The following is a 12,621-nucleotide window of genomic DNA, read 5'->3' on the forward strand; positions in this document are numbered from 1 at the left end:
AAAGTTTATAGTTTAACATGTGGAAACTTCTAGACTTAAGGTTAAAGAAAGGTCAAGAAGGTAGTATGAGTATGTATGAGTGGCAGGGTGATTCTGAGCCAATGGCAATGGTGGTTAGTGTGGTATAAAAGCAAGTGTGCACATGGGCAAATTGTTAGTCATCCGAGGAAGTAAATCCAAGAGCAGATCCTGGAGGAGCCAGGACTGAGAGCTGTATGGTACCACCCTCTGTGCTATCCAGAGAAAGAAATGAGAGACGTTTCAGCCGGCTGAGAGTTGGAGATAGTTGCAGTGAGGAGTATGAGGGGCTCCTCTAGCACCTGGAGGGAATCTGGGAGAGAAAGCAGAAGTGTGGTGTGCCATCCCCCATGGCATCGCCAGAGACAAAGCTGAGCTACAAAGAAAGAGTTTGAGAGATGGCAAAGAGATACAGCAGGTGCTACAGGTGCTGGAGTGACTGGAGCAGTGGAGGAGTCCAGGCTCACGGAGATCGGAGAAGCAAAATGTGTGGGACCTGCAGAACCCAAGAGGAAGTGGTGCCTGCTGGGAGCTACGTTCCGCTTGTAAAAGGGGTGAGTTGCTTGGTGCCCAGCAGAGTGGGAAGCAGAGGAGAGGTCTTAGACCAGAGACTTTGGGTTTGGGTGGAAGAAAAATACCTGCCGCAGTGGAGAGACTTTGGGGGGGGGGGGGGGGGGGGGGAAAGACTTTGGGGTGAGAGAAAGGGGAAACCGGCCCTGAGGACAGTTAACAGAGAGAGACTGAGCTAACAAATCTGGGTTTTCTCAAGAATCTGGGAGGATAAGGAATAAGAATAAACTGAAGTAAAATGTGAGGTGGAATGAAAAGGATTGAACAGGGACTATTGGACTAAAGAAACTTGAGCTTTGACTACAGAAATGGACTGTGATTTTGAGAAGATGTGTTCCCCTGTTGAGGTTTAATACTCCTGATACTGAACTGTTTTTGAACGGTAAATGAGAGACTGTGCTAGTTGGAGCCTGAGATTTCTGAACTGACTCCAGCACTGCATTTTCAATCATCTGTTCTTGAAATTGTTGGAGCACAAGGATTGTGCGGACAATGTGTTTTTTTTAAAAGTGTCTTCAGCTCAGCTTGGCCTTACAGATGTTTCTGCTCCTAGCCCATGCTCTAAGAGACAGTATACCCCCACCTTGGAGAAATGGCCCCGGTACTTCCCAAAGCTAGGAAGATGGCCCCCAAAGAGAGGGGGGGGGAGGGTATAGTCCCAACACACCCAGCAGGTTCATCTTCACTACATATCAATCTATGATTTTGGCAGATTGTGTGCTTGCTTTACCTATTTTCTGGACAGACCATTTTAAATCCAAATCAGCAATTTCCTATAGGAATTGCTGGCAGATTAATTTGGACTCACTGGCTTCGAATCTATGTCAATTTCCAGAACATTTTGCCGATCTTATACTTTGGGTACTTAGACATTTGCAGTAATAAGCTCTGCATGTGAAAAAGCCGCACCTCTTAAATATAGATGCATTATTCCCAGATTTATTCCCAGCCTGGTTTCACCTAGAGCTTAAACTATTAAAAAGACAAGTGTGCCACTTTGAGAAGTAGCGGAAGCATAAGTCTGATTATAATATGAGATACTGTAAATTCACGAGTGAGCATTGCCACCAGGAAATTAAAGGTACAAAATGAGAATACAGATTAAATCATCAAAAAACTGCACTAAATAGCAGTTTAAGCTGATTTCTAAATTTTCTGACAAGTGGACTGAATCTGATAATTCTCTTTTCTCAGCTGATGATGTTTCTTCTTTCCTTAGAGGAAAAAATAATCAGTGTAGACACAGAATTCATTACTCCTGTTGTTACCTGTACACTGGAGCAGGAAAAGGAACCAAAAGTAGAGTCAGCTGTGACTATTCCAGCTAATAAACTCAATGTTTCTGCCATTACATCGACTATAGGTATAGAGCTATTGCTCTGCACAATGAGGTCAAGCATTTCACTTCTTGACCTTATGCCCACGAACCCGAATATAAAGCCTGAATTAAATCTTGCCAAATTTCTTGCTTCCATGGCTAACACTAACATAACCCATGGCTATGTTGCACCAGCACTGAAACAGGTCGGGTCCATCCTATTTTGAAGCAAGAGTCTTTAGACCCCCTCCGTCCATTGGTCACTATCGCAAGGTTCCAACATCCCTTTTGTCTCAAAGATAACTGAGAAGGTGATGGCTGATCAGCTTGATGATTATTTGTATAAAACTAATGTTTACTACTCCAGGTGGTCAGGCTTTAAACAGGGCCACAATACAGAGTTTGCCTTGGTAGCCCTGACTAATGAGGTTGGATTGAAAGCCGATGGTGGTAGGGATGCATTCATTGTTTTTACAGACACCTGAGCGTGGCCTCTGACACCATCAACCATGAGCTACTAAAGAGAATTGCCTTAACTTGGTTTGCATCATATCTCATGGACCAACCCCTCATCAAGCATCTGTCAGACTTCAGCAATCATTACCACCAACATCAAGCTCTTAAACCCAGCTTGTCAATCTTCTAACAGCTCAAGCTCAGAACAGAAATCTTAAACTGTGACAACACTGCCTTTTCAATAAGGTTGGCTAAAAATTGCAGGTTTGACACTGGGCAAAAATGTTGTATCATATTAACCCAGGTATATTCAATAACAGCCTAATATATTTTTGTTTGTTTGTTTACAGTGAGGGTGTGCAATCTCCTCTCAATGAGGCATTAATGATTAACTGCACAGGTTCAACACATTTCTTATTCCCTTTCTTAACCAACTCTGATGGACATGGGTCCCAACTGAGACATCATAGGGTTTAATGCCTGCAACAGAGAAGGGGTTTCAACTTTTGAAAAGGAAAAAAAGGATTTCATAATATTTAAAGATCAAAATTCCTCACCATTGTTGCAACCGTCGCGGCCTGACGGCTTCACTCCGCCTACCTTTCTTTTTCTGCGACTCCTCCTGCTCCCTGTGGATGTCTGGCTGCCGTGGCGTCTGCCAGCCGTCCTCTCTGGCATCCCCAGACCGGCTTGGGCGCTGCCTCCCGCCATGCTCCTCAGGTACCTTAGGGTGCACGTGCTGCACGGCCCTCATTCTTATTTCCTCTATGGCGCAAATCTCAGGGGCGTCCCCCTGTAATAACGTCACGCTGCCCGGATATTTAAGCCTGTTGTTTATTGCTAGCCTTTGAGTTAGCAAGGGGAATTCTTACGGATGGGATTCGCTCTCCGTACTCAGCTACTCTGCCTCCAACTTCTATTTGGACTCTTTGCTGTTAACGAGGTACCCGCTCCTCGGGGGCCTCTCTGCTTCTTTCAGGTCGCTATCAGGAACCGGTACTCGCTCCTTGAGGGCCCATGTTCCCTGACTCGCTGCCTGTGTCCATCTCCTCTTCTACTTGGAAGAATTCGCTACAAACACCATCTGTGAGTACAATTACCATCTACTCCTCAGAGCTATTTCCCTGGAACCAGGTACTCGCTCCTCAAGAGCCTGTCGCCGTTCCAGCGCCAGTGCCATCTCCTATGAAGAACTGCTGCGTCAGTACTTGCCAACGAGTCTTTGTGCCCAGGGATCTGGTACTCGCTCCTCGAGGGCCAGCTCTCCCTATCTCGGGGCTTCTCCATACTGGGGACTCTGTGAATATCTCAGTGTACTCATTCTCTCAGTTCTTCTTCCTACAGCACTGCTACCGGAGAAGCCGCTGTTCCAGTGCCCTGAGGAACACTAGCCCAGCCGGGCTCCATCTTCTACTCACTACCGCCACCTCTGGTGGCTTCACAAACTGTCTAATAAAAGATATAATCTGTGTTTGTGTGTCCAGAGCTGAGCGTGACCTGTGGCCCCTCACGGGACTTTCCCCCATGGGCATGGTCAGCTGCCACAGTGTCCAAGGGTTCACCCAAATCCTACAAAACATAACAATCATTAGCCTCTAAAAATTAAAGACAAAGAGCCTTCCCTCTCTTGGAAAAATTCCTGCTGAATATTTGAATTTTTTTCATCAAAATATTCCACAAAATCATCACAATTTAATGAATTGTCCTCCATTTTATTTGAACCACTTAGTAATTGTTTTAAATCCTTGAGTTCTGAAGATGGTCTCGCTCATGTTTCCAGATTCACCAATATAGAAAGAAAAATGTAATCTTTTAGCTTCTATAATGTAATCTTTAGCTGCTTTAGATCTAGCAATGTGAATAATACAATTTTGCTTGCCTTTGGCTCTCAAGGATTGCATAGTAACATAGTAGGGATGTGAATCGTTTTTCAACGATTAAAATTATCGTCCGATAATGTTTATATCGTCTTAAATCGTTATAGAACACGATACAATAGAAATTCTAACGATTTATCGTTAAAAATCGTTAAATCGTGTTAGTGCGCACTAAATCGAGTTAGTGCGCACTAACTCCCCGTTAGTGCGCACTAACTCGATTTAGTGCGCACTAACTGAAAATGATACAAATAAAAACTTTCCAGGTCACTGAAGGTCAGTTAGGAATGAATATGTGTTCCTATTGGCTGGCTGCCCTCTTATCTATTGATGTTACCAAGGTTACCACTGAGGTGATGGTTGGGGGGATGGGAAATGGAACTGGAAACTAACGAACACCAACAGAAAATGAAACAAAGTGTTCACACTTCCCAGGTCAGTAAAGGTCACTTAGGAATGAATATGTATGTATGTATTCCTATTGGCTGGCTGTGCTCTTATCTATTGATGTTACCAATATGGTTGGGGGGATGTGAAATGGAAACAGTTGGAAGCTTGACAAAAAAAGTAATGTAATGATCAGCACTCACGTGACTAGAACTTGTTTGTTTATTATTTTTGTTAGCAGGCACCTGAAATGCTAGTGCATGTTGAATTTGCCAATCACTGTGCATTTTAGAAAGGTGGTCCTGGCTGGAACTGTACACAGTTCAAATATATGTAATTGATTGTTGGTAAGTGTATTTTTAAGTAGCCACACTGGCACCAGTATGTTTACTTTTCCTCCTACTTAACTCACTAGCTCAGCTTTGTAAGAAGGGCTTCTCTGCTTGTGTGTTGTTTTTGTTTGGTGTGAGGAGAGCAGAAACATCAGATCTTTATTCAATCTACTACAGTCATCTCTTACAGTGCCCTATCCCTATTAATACCAGGAGTGTTGTGATCTTCCTGCAAACAGTGCCCTAACCCTGATACCAGTCTGAGACAGCTCCCTCCCTGCATTACTAGTGAGAGGCTGGCTTCACAGACAGGGGGGAGCTGCCTGACCCTCACTCCTGACTTCCCCCATGTCCCAGCTAGTGAATGGTGTGTGGGTGAGGGGGGGGGGGAGGATGGTGAAGTCTGAGACAGCTCCCTCCCTGCATTACTAGTGAGAGGCTGGCTTCACAGACAGGGGGGAGCTGCCTGACCCTCACTCCTGACTTCCCCCATGTCCCAGCTAGTGAATGGTGTGTGGGTGAGGGGGGGGGGGAGGATGGTGAAGTCTGAGACAGCTCCCTCCCTGCATTACTAGTGAGAGGCTGGCTTCACAGACAGGGGGGAGCTGCCTGACCCTCACTCCTGACTTCCCCCATGTCCCAGCTAGTGAATGGTGTGTGGGTGAGGGGGGGGGGGTGGAGGGTGAAGTCTGAGACAGCTCCCTCCCTGCATTACTAGTGAGAGGCTGGCTTCACAGACAGGGGGGAGCTGCCTGACCCTCACTCCTGACTTCCCCCATGTCCCAGCTAGTGAATGGTGTGTGGGTGAAGGGGGGGGGGGGTGGATGGTGAAGTCTGAGACAGCTCCCTCCCTGCATTACTAGTGAGAGGCTGGCTTCACAGACAGGGGGGAGCTGCCTGACCCTCACTCCTGACTTCCCCCATGTCCCAGCTAGTGAATGGTGTGTGGGTGAGGGGGGGGGGGGAGGATGGTGAAGTCTGAGACAGCTCCCTCCCTGCATTACTAGTGAGAGGCTGGCTTCACAGACAGGGGGGAGCTGCCTGACCCTCACTCCTGACTTCCCCCATGTCCCAGCTAGTGAATGGTGTGTGGGTGAGGGGGGGGGGGAGGATGGTGAAGTCTGAGACAGCTCCCTCCCTGCATTACTAGTGAGAGGCTGGCTTCACAGACAGGGGGGAGCTGCCTGACCCTCACTCCTGACTTCCCCCATGTCCCAGCTAGTGAATGGTGTGTGGGTGAGGGGGGGGGGAGGATGGTGAAGTCTGAGACAGCTCCCTCCCTGCATTACTAGTGAGAGGCTGGCTTCGCAGACAGGGGGGAGCTGCCTGACCCTCACTCCTGACTTCCCCCATGTCCCAGCTAGTGAATGGTGTGTGGGTGAGGGGGGGGGGGGTGGATGGTGAAGTCTGAGACAGCTCCCTCCCTGCATTACTAGTGAGAGGCTGGCTTCACAGACAGGGGGGAGCTGCCTGACCCTCACTCCTCCGGGGTATTGTGATCTTCCTGCACACAGTGCCCTATCCCTGATACCAGGGGTGTTGTGATCTTCCTGCATGCAGTGCCCTATCCCTATTAATACCAGGAGTGTTGTGATCTTCCTGCATGCAGTGCCTATCCCTATTAATACCAGGAGTGTTGTGATCTTCCTGCATGCAGTGCCCTATCCCTGATATCGGGATGTGTGCAAGAAGATCACAACACCCCCGGTATCAGGAATAGGGCACTGTGTGCAGGAAGATCACAACACCCCCAGTATCAGGAATAGGGCACTATGTGCAGGAAGATCACAACACCCCTGGTATTAGGGATAGGGCACTGTGTGCAGGAAGATCACAACACTCCTGGTATTAATAGGGATAGGGCACTGTGTGCAGGAAGATCACAATACCCCTGGTATCAGGGTTAGGGCACAAGTTCTAGTCACATTGACTGATCACATTACTTGTTTTGTCAAGCTACCAACTGTTTCCATTTCCCATCCCCCATATACTGTCAGTAGGAAACTTGGTAACATGAATAAATAAGAGGGCAGCCAATAGGAATACATATTCATTCCTAAACTGACCTTAACTGACCTGAAAAGTGTCAAATTGTATCATTTTCAGTTAGTGCGCACTAACTCCCAGTTAGTGCGCACTAACTCGAGTTAGTGTGCACTAATCGGAAAAAACGATTTTTATCGATTTTTTAACTAAAAAATCGTGCCTAAGACGATTTTCTTGCCCTGCCACACGATTTCTATCGTTAAGACGATATGGAAAACGATTCACATCCCTATAACATAGTAACAACAACAGAAAAAGACCAAAGAGGCCATCCAGTCTGCCCAGCAAGTTTCTTATGGCAGTAACTGCCGCTCCATGCAGGCAACTCCCAAGCCTTATGTTAAGGGTAGTAATATTAACAATCAAAACCAAGCAACTGTCAAACCCATAGCAAAATTACTGCCAACAACATCATTTGCAGGGTGATGGGCCTTCTTGATAATTCAGACAACTCTGCTTGAATGTGCTTTGCTTTTGAACTTGACCATAGAAGCAGTCCTGTACTTTTTTCCTAATGTCCGCATATCAGTACCCTGAACCGTAAAAGTCAAGGCCCAGCGTTGGCTGTCATGAGAATCCAATTCCCCTTCATGCCCCCACCCCACTCCACACCACCCCCGCCTCTGAAGTAGAGAGTGATGTTGCACTTGCATCAAAATCATGAAAGCTAATTGGTTAAAGGTAATAATCCCCATGCCTTCTGTTAGGGGTAGTAGCTGCTGCTCTGTGCAAGTTACCTCCATGCACTCTTTTCTTCATTTCCACCTCTAGCCTTTAGGGATCCACAGTGTTTATCCCCATGCCCCTTTGAATTCTTTCACTGTTTTTGTCTTTACCACCTACTCCAGAAGAGCATTCCAGGCATCCACCACCCTCTCTGTGAAGAAAAGAATTGCCACCAAGTCCTCTCCTTCTGTCCACGACCTCTGTCCACGACCTTCTGTCCACGACCTCTGTCAGGAATATGGACTGAATTGTCATCTGTTCATCCAATGCCCTACCCTCTCATCTGCCCACAAGCCTTCTATCTCTGCCCAGAATGTTTTAGGTTTCAGATTCTGCAATCTGCGCAGTGTTGAAAAGGGGGCAGCTTCTACCTTCACCTATCCTATCCTGATCTAACGAAAAGGTGAGCAACTGGTGGTCAGGCCACACTAAGGCAAATATCAAATCCAAGATATGACCTTGAGAATGTGCTTTCATATCGACAGTCTGCACAATGCCCAGATCCCCCCCATCACTGCTATAAAATCTCCTGACACTCCAACACAGAGGAGTTCCGTTGGAATCCCCAAGGAAAACTAGCTAGGGCACATCTATCAAAACCACATGCTGAAGGCTTTTCTTCTTTCCTTAGCAGTGGCGAGTGGGTTCAAAGACCGTCGGTCAAGTAAGATGTTGGATAGGACCAAGCTCAGAGGAAAACGGTGGGTATTTCATTGCAGGACTTGGAAAAAGAAAACTAACACTTCTCCCCCTCTGCGACTATCTAACTGTTCCCCTAAGTGGGCAGTCTTCTGAACATCTCAGCTTCATTGAACCCACAACCCTGGGATTCACAAAGGAAGTCTCATACAATAGCTTAATGGTTCTTTTTCACTTTATTTTTTCTCTTCGGAGCCGGAGGTACCAGCAGTAATAAAAAAAACAAAAAAAAAAAAACAAGCAGGATGTGTAACAATAGAAATACTAACAGGCAGCCTTAGACGCACAGACAGTTTTGATAGCAGCAAAAGCAATTAGAGCTCCCTCAGCTCCAGGAAAACACAGAAAACCTGCAATTTGACTCCATTGATAAGTCAGGTATTACTCACTTATGGGCACTGACTATCAGTATAGGATTACTTCTGGCAGGAAATTGTCCCCTCCAAGGCAAGCATCAGTAAGAATCAGGTCACGTTCCCCACCTTCTGTGAGATCAACTTAGAAAGGCATCTCCAGGGGTAAAACAGTGTTTTACATGTGGAAATGGGTCTCTGAAAGCTGCCTAACCTCTCTGTGCATAAAAGTAAGCACATAGTGTCAGTATTTGCAAACCTTTACAGGTAGAGAGAGGAGGTGTTCCTGGGAGCAGAGGCAGGGAGAGATTAACACTTTCATGTCTTATGTGCACAGTTCTGTGCATACAAATACCCAGAAATTCACTCGACGGGTGCCAGCATAAATGCCAGCTGCAGCTCTGTGTACTTACTTTTTTCCAACACAGTTTTCAAAGAGATAGTTTTCCTTTTGAAAATTCACGCCAGTGGGCAGACTTTACACTTCTGTGCATAGTTTGAAAGTATCCCTCCATAAGCCAGCCTGTAGCACTAATGGCTGGGCCCCTACCATGTTTCTGGTGTACTTTTCCTCAACACACACTCCACAGCTTCCCTAAACATCACAGGGGACAGTGCCATATTTATAGGCTAAGATAGCATTTTTTGGTGTGTCTGCACCCAACTCATTCCTCAAGGTTTCTTAGGATACACTAAGTGTAGAACAAGGCTTCCCGTGACCTAACCTGACATGGCACTATTTTGACCACGTATCTGTGTCAATCCAATGCACCAGGTCACCCATCTGTTGACCCCACATGGCAGCTGCATAACTATGAACCTGTACAACTTATTTTTGATGCAGCTGGAGTCGAGGAGTAGCCTAGTGATTAGAACAGCAAGTTGAGAACAGGGAAGTCAGGATCTGAATCCTGCCACTCCTAGTGACCTTGGGCAAGTCACTTCTCTTCCAGTGCCTCAGTTACAAATTTAGAATGTAAGCCCTCTGAGGACAGGGAAATACATATAGTACCTGAATATAACCCATTTTGAAGTGGCTAACCAGTCACAAAAGGCAGAATATTGATAAATAGTTATTACATGCCCATGTTAACTCAGTGGCCTGTCTGTAATAAAATTACATAAGCCTGGAGGTGGATAGTACATGTCCAGAGAGGATGTGAGATGTCATGTAATAACAGTAACCCTTATAATGTAAGATGGCAATGTATCGGCCTTTAATGATCTACTATATCAAATAGCAAACCGGAGGATTATTTCCTCTAAAAGAGCTTTGCATTTTGTGTAGTAAACCCAGAAAACGCTGCACCATATCCATTATTGGCATGCACTCTGGAGGGAAGAGGAGGAGGATGTCCTTTGGATCCTACACCTCTGAGCAGCACCCAACTACCATAGCCTTGGACATCCATTGGCTCTCACCCCCTACCATAACCACGATGCCTGTCTTAAAGGAAGACTTGTTCACCTGCCTGTTCAACATAGCTTGATCTGCATGTAACAGGGTGTCAAATTCTGCCCATGTGTTGGTTTGCCCTTTAGTGGAATGGCAATTGTGGCCTCAACAAGTCATCCTACCAGCAATGTGAGTCAGAGGTTTCCATCCAGACCCTGTTCCTATGTGTAAGGTCAGTGTACTGTAGGTGTGTTAGTGTGATGCACTACTCCCATTTGGCAGGGGTTTGAGACCTAACTAAAGTCTGGTGCCCGTGACTTAGGGGGGAATCGAGAATCAGTTTTAGCTCAGGACTGAGGGCATAGATATCTCTCCTCACAGAGGGCATCTGAGGGACCGTATCCTCCCACAATGAAGAGTTAGAGGCAGTGGGGAGAGTATTCCAGGTGCTGGAGTCCTATGGGAGTGGATTTGAGATGAGGAGTTCTTGCAAGTCCTGAAGTTAAGAACATAAGAAATTGCCATGCTGGGTTAGACCAAGGGTCCATCAAGCCCAGCATCCTGTTTCCAACAGAGGCCAAACCAGGCCACAAGAACCTGGCAATTACCCAAACACTAAGAAGATCCCATACTACTGATGCAATTAATAGCAGTGGCTATTCCCTAAGTAAACTTGATTAAAAGCACTTAATGGACTTCTCCTCCAAGAACTTATCCAAAACTTTTTTGAACCCAGCTACACTAACTGCACTAACCACATCCTCTGGCAACAAATTCCAGAGCTTTATTGTGCGCTGAATGAAAAAGAATTTTCTCTGATTAGTCTTAAATATGCTACTTGCTAACTTCATGGAATGCCCTCTAGTCATTCTATTATTAGAAAGTGTAAATAACCAATTCACATCTACTCGTTCAATACCTCTCATGATCTTAAAGACCTCTATCATATCCCCCCTCAGCCGTCTCTTCTCCAAGCTGAACAGCCCTAATCTCTTCAGCCTTTCTTCATAGGGGAGCTGTTCCATCCCCTTTATCATTTTGGTTGCCCTTTTCTGTACCTTCTCCATTGCAACTATATCTTGTTTGAGATGCGGCGACCAGAATTGTACACAGAATTCAAGGTGCGGTCTCACCATGGAGCGATATAGAGGCATTATGACGTTTTCCGTTTTATTAACCATTCCCTTCCTAATAATTCCTAACATTCTGTTTGCTTTTTTGACTGCTGCAGCACACTGCGCCGACGATTTTAAAGTATTATCCACTATGATGCCTAGATCTTTTTCCTGGGTGGTAGCTCCTAATATGGAACCTAATATTGTGTAACTACAGCAAGGGTTATTTTTCCCTATATGCATCACTATGCACTTGTCCACATTAAATTTCATCTGCCATTTGGATGCCCAATCTTCCAGCCTTGTAATGTATCACAATCCGCTTGTGATTTAACTACTCTGAATAATTTTGTATCGTCCGCAAATTTGATAACCTCACTCATCGCATTCCTTTCCAGATCATTTATATATATATTGAAAAGCACCGGTCCAAGTACAGATCCCTGAGGCACTCCACTGTTTACCCTTTTCCACTGAGAAAATTGACCATTTAATCCTACTCTCTGTTTCCTGTCTTTTAACCAGTTTGTAATCCACAAAAGGACATTGTCTCCTATCCAACTTTGTAGTTTTCTTAGAAGCCTCTCATGAGGGACTTTGTTAAATGCCTTCTGAAAATCCAAATACACTACATCTACCGGTTCACCTTTATCCACATGTTTATTAACTCCTTCAAAAAAATGAAGCAGATTTGTTAGGCAAGACTTCCCTTGGGTAAATCCATGTTGACTGTGTTCCATTAAACCATGTCTTTCTTTATGATTTTGATCTTGAGAATAGTTTCCACTATTTTTCCTGGCACTGAAGTCAGGCTCCCTGGTCTATAGTTACCCGGATCGCCCCTAGAACCTTTTTTAAATATTGGGGTTACATTGGCCACCCTCCAGTCTTCAGGTACAATGGATGATTTTAATGATAGATTACAAATATTAACTAATAGATCAGAAATTTCATTTTTGAGTTCCTTCAGTACCTTAGGATGCATACCATCTGGTCCAGGTGATAATGTGGGTTCTAGAAATTGGGGGCGAATGCACTGGAACATGTCAGAAGAAGTGCAGTCTGCCTGGGAAAATCTACCAGAATGATGTTAGGAGTCCTAACGAAAAAAAGGATTTCACTGGAGACCTGGGGAACTGGTGTACTGGGAGGTGCCAGAAGAAGGGAGTATGAAAGTTCACCAGAATCAGAGACTGATTCATCTACAATCAACCTGAGACTGGAGCAGAAACAGAGAAAGAGAAAAGGACCTTGGAAGAAATGTTTTCGGCTGCCAAACAGGTACTGGAAAGGCCCAGGATGGAAGGGGTTCCCATCCCAAAGAGCTG

The sequence above is a fragment of the Rhinatrema bivittatum genome, chromosome 9 (assembly GCF_901001135.1).
Source record: "Rhinatrema bivittatum chromosome 9, aRhiBiv1.1, whole genome shotgun sequence".
Lineage (NCBI taxonomy): Eukaryota > Metazoa > Chordata > Amphibia > Gymnophiona > Rhinatrematidae > Rhinatrema > Rhinatrema bivittatum.